The sequence below is a fragment of the Spinacia oleracea genome, chromosome 3 (genome assembly GCF_020520425.1).
Source record: "Spinacia oleracea cultivar Varoflay chromosome 3, BTI_SOV_V1, whole genome shotgun sequence".
NCBI classification, from domain to species: Eukaryota; Viridiplantae; Streptophyta; class Magnoliopsida; order Caryophyllales; family Amaranthaceae; genus Spinacia; species Spinacia oleracea.
Window position 1 is genome coordinate 143,493,649 of NC_079489.1, and position 11,429 is coordinate 143,505,077.

General features: G+C 36.6%; 1 long non-coding RNA gene and 1 other non-coding gene across 2 annotated transcripts; both read right to left on the minus strand.

Annotated features, from left to right (window-relative positions):
- Window positions 1–2,105: 2,105 nt before the first annotated feature.
- Window positions 2,106–4,609, minus strand: LOC130469580 (uncharacterized). Its single transcript, XR_008930019.1, has 3 exons — window positions 3,555–4,609; window positions 3,047–3,136; window positions 2,106–2,440 (listed from the first exon to the last, which is right to left on the minus strand). It is a non-coding gene; the product is annotated as an uncharacterized lncRNA (long non-coding RNA).
- A 3,787-nt stretch (window positions 4,610–8,396) lies between these two features.
- Window positions 8,397–8,503, minus strand: LOC130471148 (small nucleolar RNA R71). Its single transcript, XR_008931812.1, has one exon. It is a non-coding gene; the product is annotated as a small nucleolar RNA R71 (small nucleolar RNA).
- Between the last annotated feature and the right edge of the window lie 2,926 nt (window positions 8,504–11,429).

Sequence of the window (11,429 nt, forward strand, 5' to 3'; positions counted from 1 at the left end):
ATGGTATAGGTTCACCAATGAATAACAATCCAAGATGATAAATAATCGACAACAATCAATAAAGCAATTAATTAGACTAGCATGCTCTCTCGAATCGATACTAATCATAGACTTAGAATTGACGGGCTCTCGCTACGTATTAATACCAATTCTACCTATTGACACAAGCCTAAACATCAAATTGCATCTCTTGAATCTTAACTTGATATTGCTTGAATAATACAATGAAACCTGCGCAAATCTAATCACATAGTAAATTAAACCAATCAATAAGAATTAATCACAATACCAACAATCAACAACATTCAATCATCCCTTCATATTAATTCTTGGATCCCCAAAACCCTAGAAAATATACTACTCACACATATTACCAATAAACAAAGAAATTAATACTATTGAAAACATGATTAAGTCAAAATAATAAATCAAAGTAAGAATCAATACCTAAATGAAGAACAATGAAATATGAAAGCTTGAATTTTTTATTAAAAATAAAAACTAAGTATTTGGAACCAATTGAGAGGATAAACTAAGTAAAAGAAAATAGACTATGTGTTCAATACTAGAATAAAATATAAGGTTTCAACTAAAAAAATAGGGCTTAGTATTTATAGTTTGCCCAAAATAACACTCAAAAGCCGGAAATAATTAATCTCGCGAAAAACCGCATCAGGTTGACGTCGCCAGATCGGGTAAAAGGCCGCCCGATCGGGCATTCTGCTCGACAAACAGGTCGATCGGGTGAAAATCGACCCGATTGGCCGGATGAGAAAAGCTCCATTTACCTTCCAGGATGGCCGCCCGATCCGGATCGGGCGAAGCCCGCCCGACAGGACGCGCGTTGAAACTACACGATTCTCTATATTCAAAACATCATATCGCCTTCGCTATTCGTCGGAATTAGGCGAGTAACCACTCGTTGGAAAGATATTGATGTCTAGAATCCAACCCGATTAGAATGACTTAATTTGGAGTTGTAGAACATGAGTTATGATTAAAATAGTGGACTACGGTCATTTTTCTACTTCTTTCGTTATTCGCTTTGCTTCAAAACTCTTCCAACTTAATGTTTGTGCTCTCGAAAGTACATAATCTCTTGATTGATTCAAATGAGTAGGAAATGCACAAAAATATGATAATTCCTACAATGATGGACCTGAAAATACAAACACACTACAAGGAGCACATTAGTACTAAAAATCGCTCCGAAGAGCTCATTTGAGATCAAAAAGTACTAAGGGACGGGGGTAAAAACACTATAAAATATGAACATATCACGACCACACCATTTGTCAAAGGCATTACATGATTGTTGTTGATGTGAATTATATCATGTGGATTCATATTTATTTTCGTGAACGATCATGTGGATTATTATATTGGAATTTTTGATTTATTGGTTGAACAAGCATGTTGGGATTATTGTAAGTATATATGGATTTCATTGTCAATCATGTTGTTTAATATTTATGCATGTATGTTTTTTTCACATGCAAGAAATGAATTATTTATTGTTATGCTATTGTACGGAATGTCTAGCATACTTTTGAGCCAATTATTCGTACCACGTTGTACTATTTATTTTACCACGTGTGAAGGGTTAGCTCACGTAATCCACCGCACATGTAGGGTTCAGTTGGGAATATTTTATATGAAATGAATTAGGATTTGTCGTGCAAGGGCACAACCCTCATGTTAATAGGAATGATGTGGAATCTCACTTTATGAGAAGGAACTTGGTAGTAATTTCAATACGTCTTCATTTATTGATCACAAGTCCAAAAGGAATTAAAATGAATTGTTTTGGTTGTCGTTTTTTAATTGTATGTATGTATGTATGTTCGTTGAGTCTCGAGTTCACCATTAATAAAATATTAATAAACGTAAAGTGCAACCAGAACAAGCTTCAAAACTCTAGGAACGTATATACCTTGAGTATGAACAATGGGGGGAGACTTGCCGGAAAGCTCATTCTCCAACTAATGATACAAGACGTTTCATTTCATTTATGCGCTGGAATTTCGTCGGTATGGCCCGACACTCGGTATGGTCCGATATTTTATTATTTATTATGGTGTTTGGTGGGATCCCAACACCCTTCTGATATGTGTATTTTATATAGAGTTTTTGTAACGCCCCAACTTTTCGGCACCTTAATTACCGGTAATAAACCGTACTTAACTGATCATTAGCAGCGGAATTAGGCTTAATTAATCCTGGGACCTGTGGGTATGGGGCCCACAAATAAAATAATCCTCAATAATATTCCACAAATAATACAATATTCCCAAGATAAAATATAATTCAATATTCTCATAATCAAAAACTCAATAACAGGATTTCCATAATAAATAATTTCTCGTCTCGATATCTCCAAAATAAATTACCAACTCCAGTAATAACTCTCATTTGAGCAACTTGAGCTCCTTAATCGAACCTGTGCATCATCATAAAAATAGAAAACAGGAAAAACACAGAAAAATCCAAAAATGAGTGGAAAACTCAGTAATATTACTCCAGCCCGTCAAAACGATTTTATTTTGAAAATCATTTGGCACATATCAATCATTAGCATTTATTGTTCGGAAATAACTAACTTAATCTCGTTATCTTGAAAACTGTGTCGGCAAGGAATCATTTCCTTTATAGCTCATTGGCAAGTACAGGCTTTGGCGGGGCTTTCCTTACATCTTTTCAGGGGGGAACTGGTTCCCATTTAACTTTTAACTTTAACATGACCTCTACCTGTAACTCGTCCATTTACTAGTTCAGTTCACTTTACCAGGCCGACAAAAGCAACATCGTATTTCTTTAAAATAACTTTATAAATATCATCATTATTCCCGAACAATAACATCATAAAATAATAATATATTATCATAATCGTACTTATAAACTTTAAATCATACATCATGTTATTAGCACATAAATCACATAATAATCATATAATCACACATACGGGCATATAAAGCTTAAATGCTAGACATAATAGTCATATGACATATACGGGCATATAAGATAAAATGCTAGACATAATAATTACCTCGATCGTTAACCGTATTGTCTAACTCAATACCGAAGTTTAACTCTTAAACTATCATTGCCGCCAATTTCTTTAGACCAACTCCAACAACTACCTCAAAAATATACGTAGAAGTTAGGAAACATTTACCCAACAAAAGGTCTTGCGCGCACAAGGTGCACAATAAATTTATTGTACACCAAGATAACTTTAACTATTTTTTTTGTAACTTTAACTTAGTTTTGATTAACTTTTATATTAGTAAAAAAAAATGATAGATAAATATTTTAAAGGGTTAAATTATTAATTTTATACATTATTAGTGATTTTGAAGAAATAAGTTTTACTAAAATGAAAAAATTTATCACTTAAAAATAGATAACTTTTACATATATATGCTTAACTTTTAAGCATTTTGAGTTAACTTTTACTCCGATGTACAATATTTATTGTACACCCATTGTAAATAAGAATTTGTGTTTACCCAATATAATTAAATGAGGAAATTGTAATTAATTAGAACACTTACCTAGATTATTGTCTTATTCTCCAAATAATTAAGGCCCAACATATCTTTTGTTTGACTTTGGCCCACTCAATTACAATTGGGCAGTAAACACAAGGAGGAAAATTACAAGAACAAGAGTATAGCAGATAAGAAGCTCACGCAACAACCATACCCATAGCAACATGGGTTGCAATGGAATCCGGCGACTGCGCCGGGTCGGAGAGGTGAAAGAGGTGGCTGAATGGATTTTCCGGCCGAAAGTGGTGGTCCACAGCAGCGGCCAAGGGGTGGCTCCGCGGTGGTCGAATGGAGGAGAGAGAAAATGGGTATAATTCAATTGTTGGTTCCTTGAATTGGAGAACATAAACAATGGAGAAAAAGGAATGAAACCAGAAATATTAGCTTGAGTATGCATAGCAATGGAGTTTTCAGGCCTATTTATACAAATTGTTCACAAGGATGAGTCATGTAAGCAAAGAATTTTTCAGACATTTGTCTCTCCAAAATGTTGCCATGCAAGGAAGGAGAAGGATGAGGTGAAATTGCTATGAACTTGGACTGAATTTAGGAACAAATGAGTCAAAATAACTTGTTGTCCAACCTCACCATTGCCAGTACAGAGGAAGAAATGAGAAAAGTGAATTTTGCTTTGTACTTTAGAAAAGAAATAAGTCAAAAGCTTGTTGGTTAAGGCCTTCGCTCTACACGTAAGATGAAGAGGAAGAAAATGGGCTTGTTTGTCTTTGGAGAAATAAGGGTACAAATGATAATTGCGGACTGTTGTACCCGGGTACAGCCAGCTCTGGCTGTACCCCAAAAACGACGCGCTCATATTGTTTGTTCATTCTTGTCGACTGTTTGTTCTTTTTTATTGTACTGTTTGTTCATTCTTATTGTACTGATTGTTCTTTCTTGTTGTACTGTTTGTTCTTTCATGTTGTTTTTTAAATTCATCATCAAATTTTCATAATTGTTGTATTTTTTGTTATTTCTTCTGGAATTTTATGTTCTTTTTTATATTGTTTGTTCTTTCTTGTTTATTTGTTTGTTTATAATAATCATATGGTTAATGTTCATAATTAAATTCTCCATTAATCTTTTATTCTTTCTTTTGGTATTGTTTGTTCTTTCTTGTTGTACTGTTTGTTATTTCTTGTTGTTTTTTAAATTCATTCATCAAACTTATTGTTGTATTGTTTGTTCTTTCATGCTGGCTTTAAAATTCATCATAAAATTGTTCATAATTGTTGTATTGTTTGTTCTTTTTTCTGGAATTTTATGTTCTTTTTTATATTGTTTGTTCTTTTTTGTTGAATTATTTGTTCTTTCTTGTTTATTTGTTTGTTCATAATAATTATTTGCTTTATTGTTTTTTCTTTCTTGTTGTATTGTTTGTTCTTTCATGTTGGCTTTAAAATTCATCATAAATTAAAATTGTTCATAATTGTTGTATTGTTTGTTCTTTTTTCTGAAATTTTATGTTCTTTTTTATATTGTTTGTTCTTTTTTGTTGAATTATTTGTTTGTTCACAATAAATATATGGTTAATGTTCATAATGAAATTGTTCACTTCATTGGTCTTTTATGTTTTTACAAGCGCCTATATTGTTTATTTCCAAATAAATAAATAAATGTTCATTTCCAAAATAGTAAATGTTCATTCCAAATAAATAAATAAATATTCTTTTCCGAAATAGTAAATGTTCATTTCCGAAATAGTAAATGCTCATTTTTGTAGTGTATTTCCAAATAAATAAATAAAGGTTCATTTCCAAAATAGTAAATGTTCATTCCAAATAAATAAATAAACGTTCATTTTCGAAATAGTAAATGTTCATTTTTGTACCAGTATTTGTTCTTTCTTGTTTTATTGTTTGTTCTTTCATGTTGGCTTTAAAATTCATCATAAAATTGTTCATAATTGTTGTTTTGGTTGTTCTTTTTTCTGGAATTTTATGTTCTTTTTTATATTGTTTGTTCTTTTTTGTTGAATTATTTGTTCTTTCTTGTTTATTTGTTTGTTCACAATAAATATATGGTTAATGTTCATAATGAAATTGTTCACTTAATTGGTCTTTTATGTTTTTACAAGCGCCTATATTGTTTATTTCCAAATAAATACATAAATGTTCATATCCAAAATAGTAAATGTTCATTCCAAATAAATAAATAAATGTTCATTTCCGAAATAGTAAATGCTCATTTTTGTAGTTTATTTCCAAATAAATAAATAAATGTTCATTTCCAAAATAGTAAATGTTCATTCCAAATAAATAAATAAATGTTCATTTTCGAAATAGTAAATGTTCATTTTTGTACCAGTATATTAATGTTCATTTTAAACAACACAAAACGACATCGTTTTGGATGGGGGTACAGCCAGCTTTGGCTGTACCCGTAAATGTTCATTCCAAATAAATAAATAAATGTTCATTTTCGAAATAGTAAATGTTCATTTTTGTACCAGTATATTAATGTTCATTTTAAACAACACAAAACGACATCGTTTTGGATGGGGGTACAGCCAGCTTTGGCTGTACCCGGGTATAGCCAAAAATTTGCGGTACAAATGAAATTTCCAATGGTTCAAAGATCATTTAAAACAATTGGATTTGAAATATGGGTAAAACCCACGAATGATACAAGAATGAAGCACCAATACTTAGTATTGTGTCTTTAAAGTAGAAATAATAAGATGATTTAAAATAGCTTGAGAAAAAAAGAAAAAAGAAAAGATTAATAACGTAATTACGTTAATAATCGTAATTACAGAATAATAAAAGAGACTTAAAAAGACGGGGTATTTTTATGCATCAAATGAGCTCTTAGGAGCCGTTTGTAGTACTAATATGGGTTATTGAGTGCGCCTTGAGTTTCAGGTTTGATTAGTGAGAAATTGGTATTTTTAGACCCGTTTCATGGTGATTTAGGCCACTACACGAGCCCGAGGAAGTTCGGGACCATTATCGTCGACTTTCGGGAGCCTTAGATGCTTACGGTTGAGCCCCGGGAGTTAGAATAGGTGATATGGGCGAAGGATGTTGATGATTGAAAATCGCCTTTGAGCTGAGGTCGAAACGCGAAGATCGGGCGGAAAGAAAAGGATTTAAAGTCTTCCGTGCGCGCCCGATCGGGCGCACATCGCCCGGTCCGGATCGGGGGGCCATCTGGGTGCAGTTGTGAACCTTTCGCAAACCGCCCGATTCGGCAGAATTTGGCCCGCTCGGGGCCGACTATCGAGCACATCGCCCGATCGGGCGAAGCGATGCCCGATCGGGCGACGCCAGCCCCTGCAGTTTTTCGCGAGTTTATTTTCCCTTTTTGGGCTTTATTTTGGGCAAACTATATATACTAAGCCCTATTATTTTTAGTGACATCTTTCATTCTAATTTTCTAGCACTTAGTTTAATTTAGTTTTTCTCTAATTTTTTAGAACACTTAGTTTTTATTTCTAATAAAAAATTCAAGCTTTATTATTTCATTGTCCTTCAATTAGGTATTGTTCTTTACTTTAATTTATTTTATCACTTTAATCATGTTTTCCATTATATTAATCGCTTTGTTATTTGTTATCATGAGTGAGTAGTTTACTTTCTAGGGTTTAGGGGATCCATAATGCATGATTGGGATTATATGTGGACTTGATTATTTATTGATTGATTATAATTTCTATAGCTTATTATTATTGCTCGTCAATTCTGTTTGGCCGGACTATTTTGATTTGAGTTTGATTAACCTTAGATTATGCGCCGAGAGGAATAAATCTGATGTTTTTGGTCTGTGGCTATTAGATAGGAATTATTTCTAGTAGATAGCGAGAGCATGCTAGTTATTTTATCCTAAGGAATTCATAAGATTCGAGAGATGCATGTTTTCCTAGTTATGATTGTTATTTGATTGTTATTGTCCGTTGTCCAATCTCGGTCTGCATTTATGGTGAACCGCTGCCCTAGATTCCCTTAATATTGTTATATTCCGATTTGATTATTGCCTTAGTTTAGTATAAAACCAATCCAACCCTTTGTTACTAGTAGTCTAGATTAGTTAATTAATAGTAGAAAGAACATTGTTTCCCTGTGGATTCGATCCTGACTTCCCTTGCTACCCAGCTAGTGGACTTAGGTTTATTTTTGATAAGGTGATACGACTTAAGCCTGTCAAATTTTGGCGCCGTTGCCGGGGAAACAGTTTTATTTTCTGTTATTAATTGTTATTTCTAGATTATTGTTTGTTACTTCTCAAGGAACTCCCGTTCCTTGAGATCGGATCTCACGACTGTTTTCTTGTTTTGCTTGTTTATGCCCAGGACTGTCCATACCAGCGATCTGACTTCGTTCGATCCTGAACCTGAACGGACCTTTCGTAGACGACGTAGATTCGTTGAACAGTTGAGAGACTATTCGGACTCTGAATCCGACCATCTGATTGGCAATCTATTCCATACAGATTCAGAGATGGGTGACCAAACACCACCACCACCACTCCCACCTGCGCCAAGGCTTACAGACTATTCTAAGCCAAGTATGTCTGTGCTTCCCAAGGCAATCATTCCTTCTATTGCGCTCGAGAATTTCAAGATTGAACCCCAGCTGATAAATATGATTGAGAGACACCAATTCGGTGGGGAAAAGGGTGAAGACCCTAATCTCCATATTCAGTCTTTCATTCAATATTGTGCTACTGTTAAGCAGAAGAATCTAACACCAGAGCAGACTATGGAGATGCTCTTTCCATTTTCATTGAGTGAGAAGGCAAAGCTATGGATTAATAGTCTCAACTGCGCAGCTATGAAAATCACCGATTGGGATTCTTTGGCTCTTGCTTTCTATGTGAAATACTTCCCACATGAGAAGACGTACGGCTCGTCTGAGGGCAGAGATAATTTCCATTACCCAACGAGCAGACGAGAGCTTGTTTGAAGTCTGGGAAAGGTTCAAGGATCTGCAGAGAGAGTGCCCACACCATGGTATGGATGACTGGTTCTTGATCCAACAATTTTACAACGGTCTGGGTAACGAGTCTAGACTTATTCTAGATTCTGCTACTAGTGGGAGATTTATGCAACAGGAGGTGTCTAGAGCTTTAGAGGTGATTGAGGAGATGGCCATTCATAGTGCCCAATATGGGAATCCTAGAGGTTTTGCCGACCGGGGTGTTAAGCATGAGATGAATTCTATTGAACAACTTACTGCTCAGCTAACTGCCCTACATCCCAAGCTGGATAATATGCAAATCGCATATTCCCAGTCCACCCAACATGCTAGTGTCGCTGCAATGAGTGCCCAATTTGCCAATGTCTATAATAGTTGTGGGATGCAAGGTCATTATGCACAGGAATATAGGAGCTCTATCGAACAATGCAATGCATTCCAGTCCTACAAGCAGAATAATCCGCACTCCAACTCTTACAATGAGGGGTATAAAAATAACCCCCTGCTATCATATAGGAGTACCCCCATCAGATTCAACACCCTCCACCACCATAACAACCTTACCAACCACCACCACAGCAGTCATACCAACAGCGGAGTAACTACATCCCGCAGTCTAGTGGACCACCTGGGTTTCCTCCACAACCTCAACCCACACAGTCTGATCCTATGCTTGTAGAGATGAGGAATATGATGTTGCAATTGCAGAAGTCTCTGAGCGAAAAGGATGCTAAAATTGATGCTCTCACTGCTCATAACAAGATCATGGTAACACAGTTGGCACAAATGGCTACTACTCTTGCAGGGAGACCCCAAGGTCATCTCCCTTCACAGCCCGAGAACAGAGAGTCTGTAAATGCTGTCACTTTGCGGAGTGGATATGAGTATGATGGGCCGCCTATGAATATTGTAGGAGATGTTGAAGCGTCTGTCAGTGATGCCGTGCCAGAAGAAAGTGAGAGGGTGGTCAAGGAGAAGGAAGCTAGCACAAGGGTTGAGAAGAAAGTTGAGATACAAGTCCCACCTATCAAACTTCCCTTCCCTCACCGTCCGCTTAAGAACAAGCTAGACAAGCAGTTTGGTAAGTTCTTAGAAGTGGTAAAGAATCTGCAGGTAACAGTCCCTTTCACTGAATTAATTACTCAAGTACCTGCATATGCTATATACATTAAAGACATCTTGACTAGGAAGAGAGCATTCAGTGAAGTGGAGACTGTTGCATTTACTGAAGAGTGCAGTGCCTTACTACAAAATAAGTCTCCACCCAAGTAGAAGGACCCCGAGAATTTCTCTATCCCGTGTAACATTGGAAATCTTTTTTATTGACAAAGCTTTATGTGATTTAGGTGCCAGTGTTAGTGTCATGCCCCTGTCTGTCTGTACTAAATTGAACATGGGTAATTTAAAAGTTACCAACATAACTCTGCAAATGGCTGATCGATATATGAAGTACCCCCTAGGTGTTATAGAATATGTGCCTGTTAGAGTAGGTAAATTTTTCATTCCTGTTAACTTCGTTGTGTTGGACATGGAAGAGGACAGGCAGATTCCTATTATTTTAGGTCGACCCTTCCTACACACTGCGGGGGCAATTATTGATGTCAAAAATGGCAAGCTTACTTTAAATGTGGGGGATGACAAAGTTACTTTCAATTTACCCATGTTGCTAAGAGTCCTATGATAGAGGAGTCATGTTGTGGTTTCAATGTATCTAATGATTATTTCAATGATGGATTAACTCATACTAACTCTAACAACTCTTCGGAGAAAGCACGTGTTCCGAACTGTTTTGCAGGTAGAGGTGACCGGAGTATCAACTCATTGGCATGGATTCAAAAGGGGGAACGATTTGATGACGCTATGACCCAAAAAGCTGAAGGTTCTGTCAACGGTGGGCACAGTATTCATGATCGGGGTCGTGAACTGTCACTTTTTGCGCCACATAGCCCATCCAAGGCAACTGATTAACACCAGATGGCACCATTTTTGGTGCCCCCATTCGATGAGTTGTCGTGGCTCTCATCCCCTTCTTTTCGTATTCTGCGCATAAACAGGGATTGTGTAATGGGGACATTGCATCAATCTAATCAGGGAATGAGTACTTCACTATCCATTTATCGCTTTCAGTAGTATACTTTTATCTTTCGTTTGTGTGTTTTAGTGTAATTCTTTTTAAGTGTGTTTCAGTGTAGTTTTTGGTATTGGAGAGGTGAGAATAGGGTATTTTACAGTTTGGGTGTTTAATGCTGTGCAGGTCTAAGGCTCCCCAAGTTCGAAAAAGTGGAATTAAAGCTGAAACGGAGTAGCCTGCAAATCGCCCGATCCGGATCGGGCGAGGTGCGCCCGATCGGGCGCATGTCGGTCCAAGGAAAAGGGTTGAAAATCGCCCGAACGGGCGATGGTTGCCCGATCGACTCCAAAGGCGAGTAGGATGCCTGATCGGGCGAGTGATGATGACGTCATTTGGAAGTCAAGAGGCGAAAATTTGGTCAAAGAAGGAGTTCATAAATGGTTTTGCATTCCGCCCGATCCGGATCGGGCGAGGTGCGCCCGATCGGGCGCGCGCATATGGTTTCAGAAACTTACTTTTTTTGCCCGATCGGGCGAGCTGCTGCCCGATCGGGTGACGCGCGATTTCAGCGATAAACCACAGATCTAACCTATTTCTTTCACTTTCATCTCCTTCTTCAACTTATTTTCTCTCTCTTCCTCCATTAAACCCCAAGCTTCAAACATCTTCCAACCCTCATATCTCATTCAATTCTTCACCAAATTCAACACACCATACATCAAAATCTTCCTCTCATCATCCTCTACAACTTCCACCTAATTAATTTCAGATTCTTCCACTCTCCATCAACTCCCCAAATTCCACCAAAAACCTTCAAAACTCAGATTTTCAACAATGTCTAGCCGTCTTAAGAGGAATTGCACCATACAAGCAAGGAACCCACACGAGGCTTCT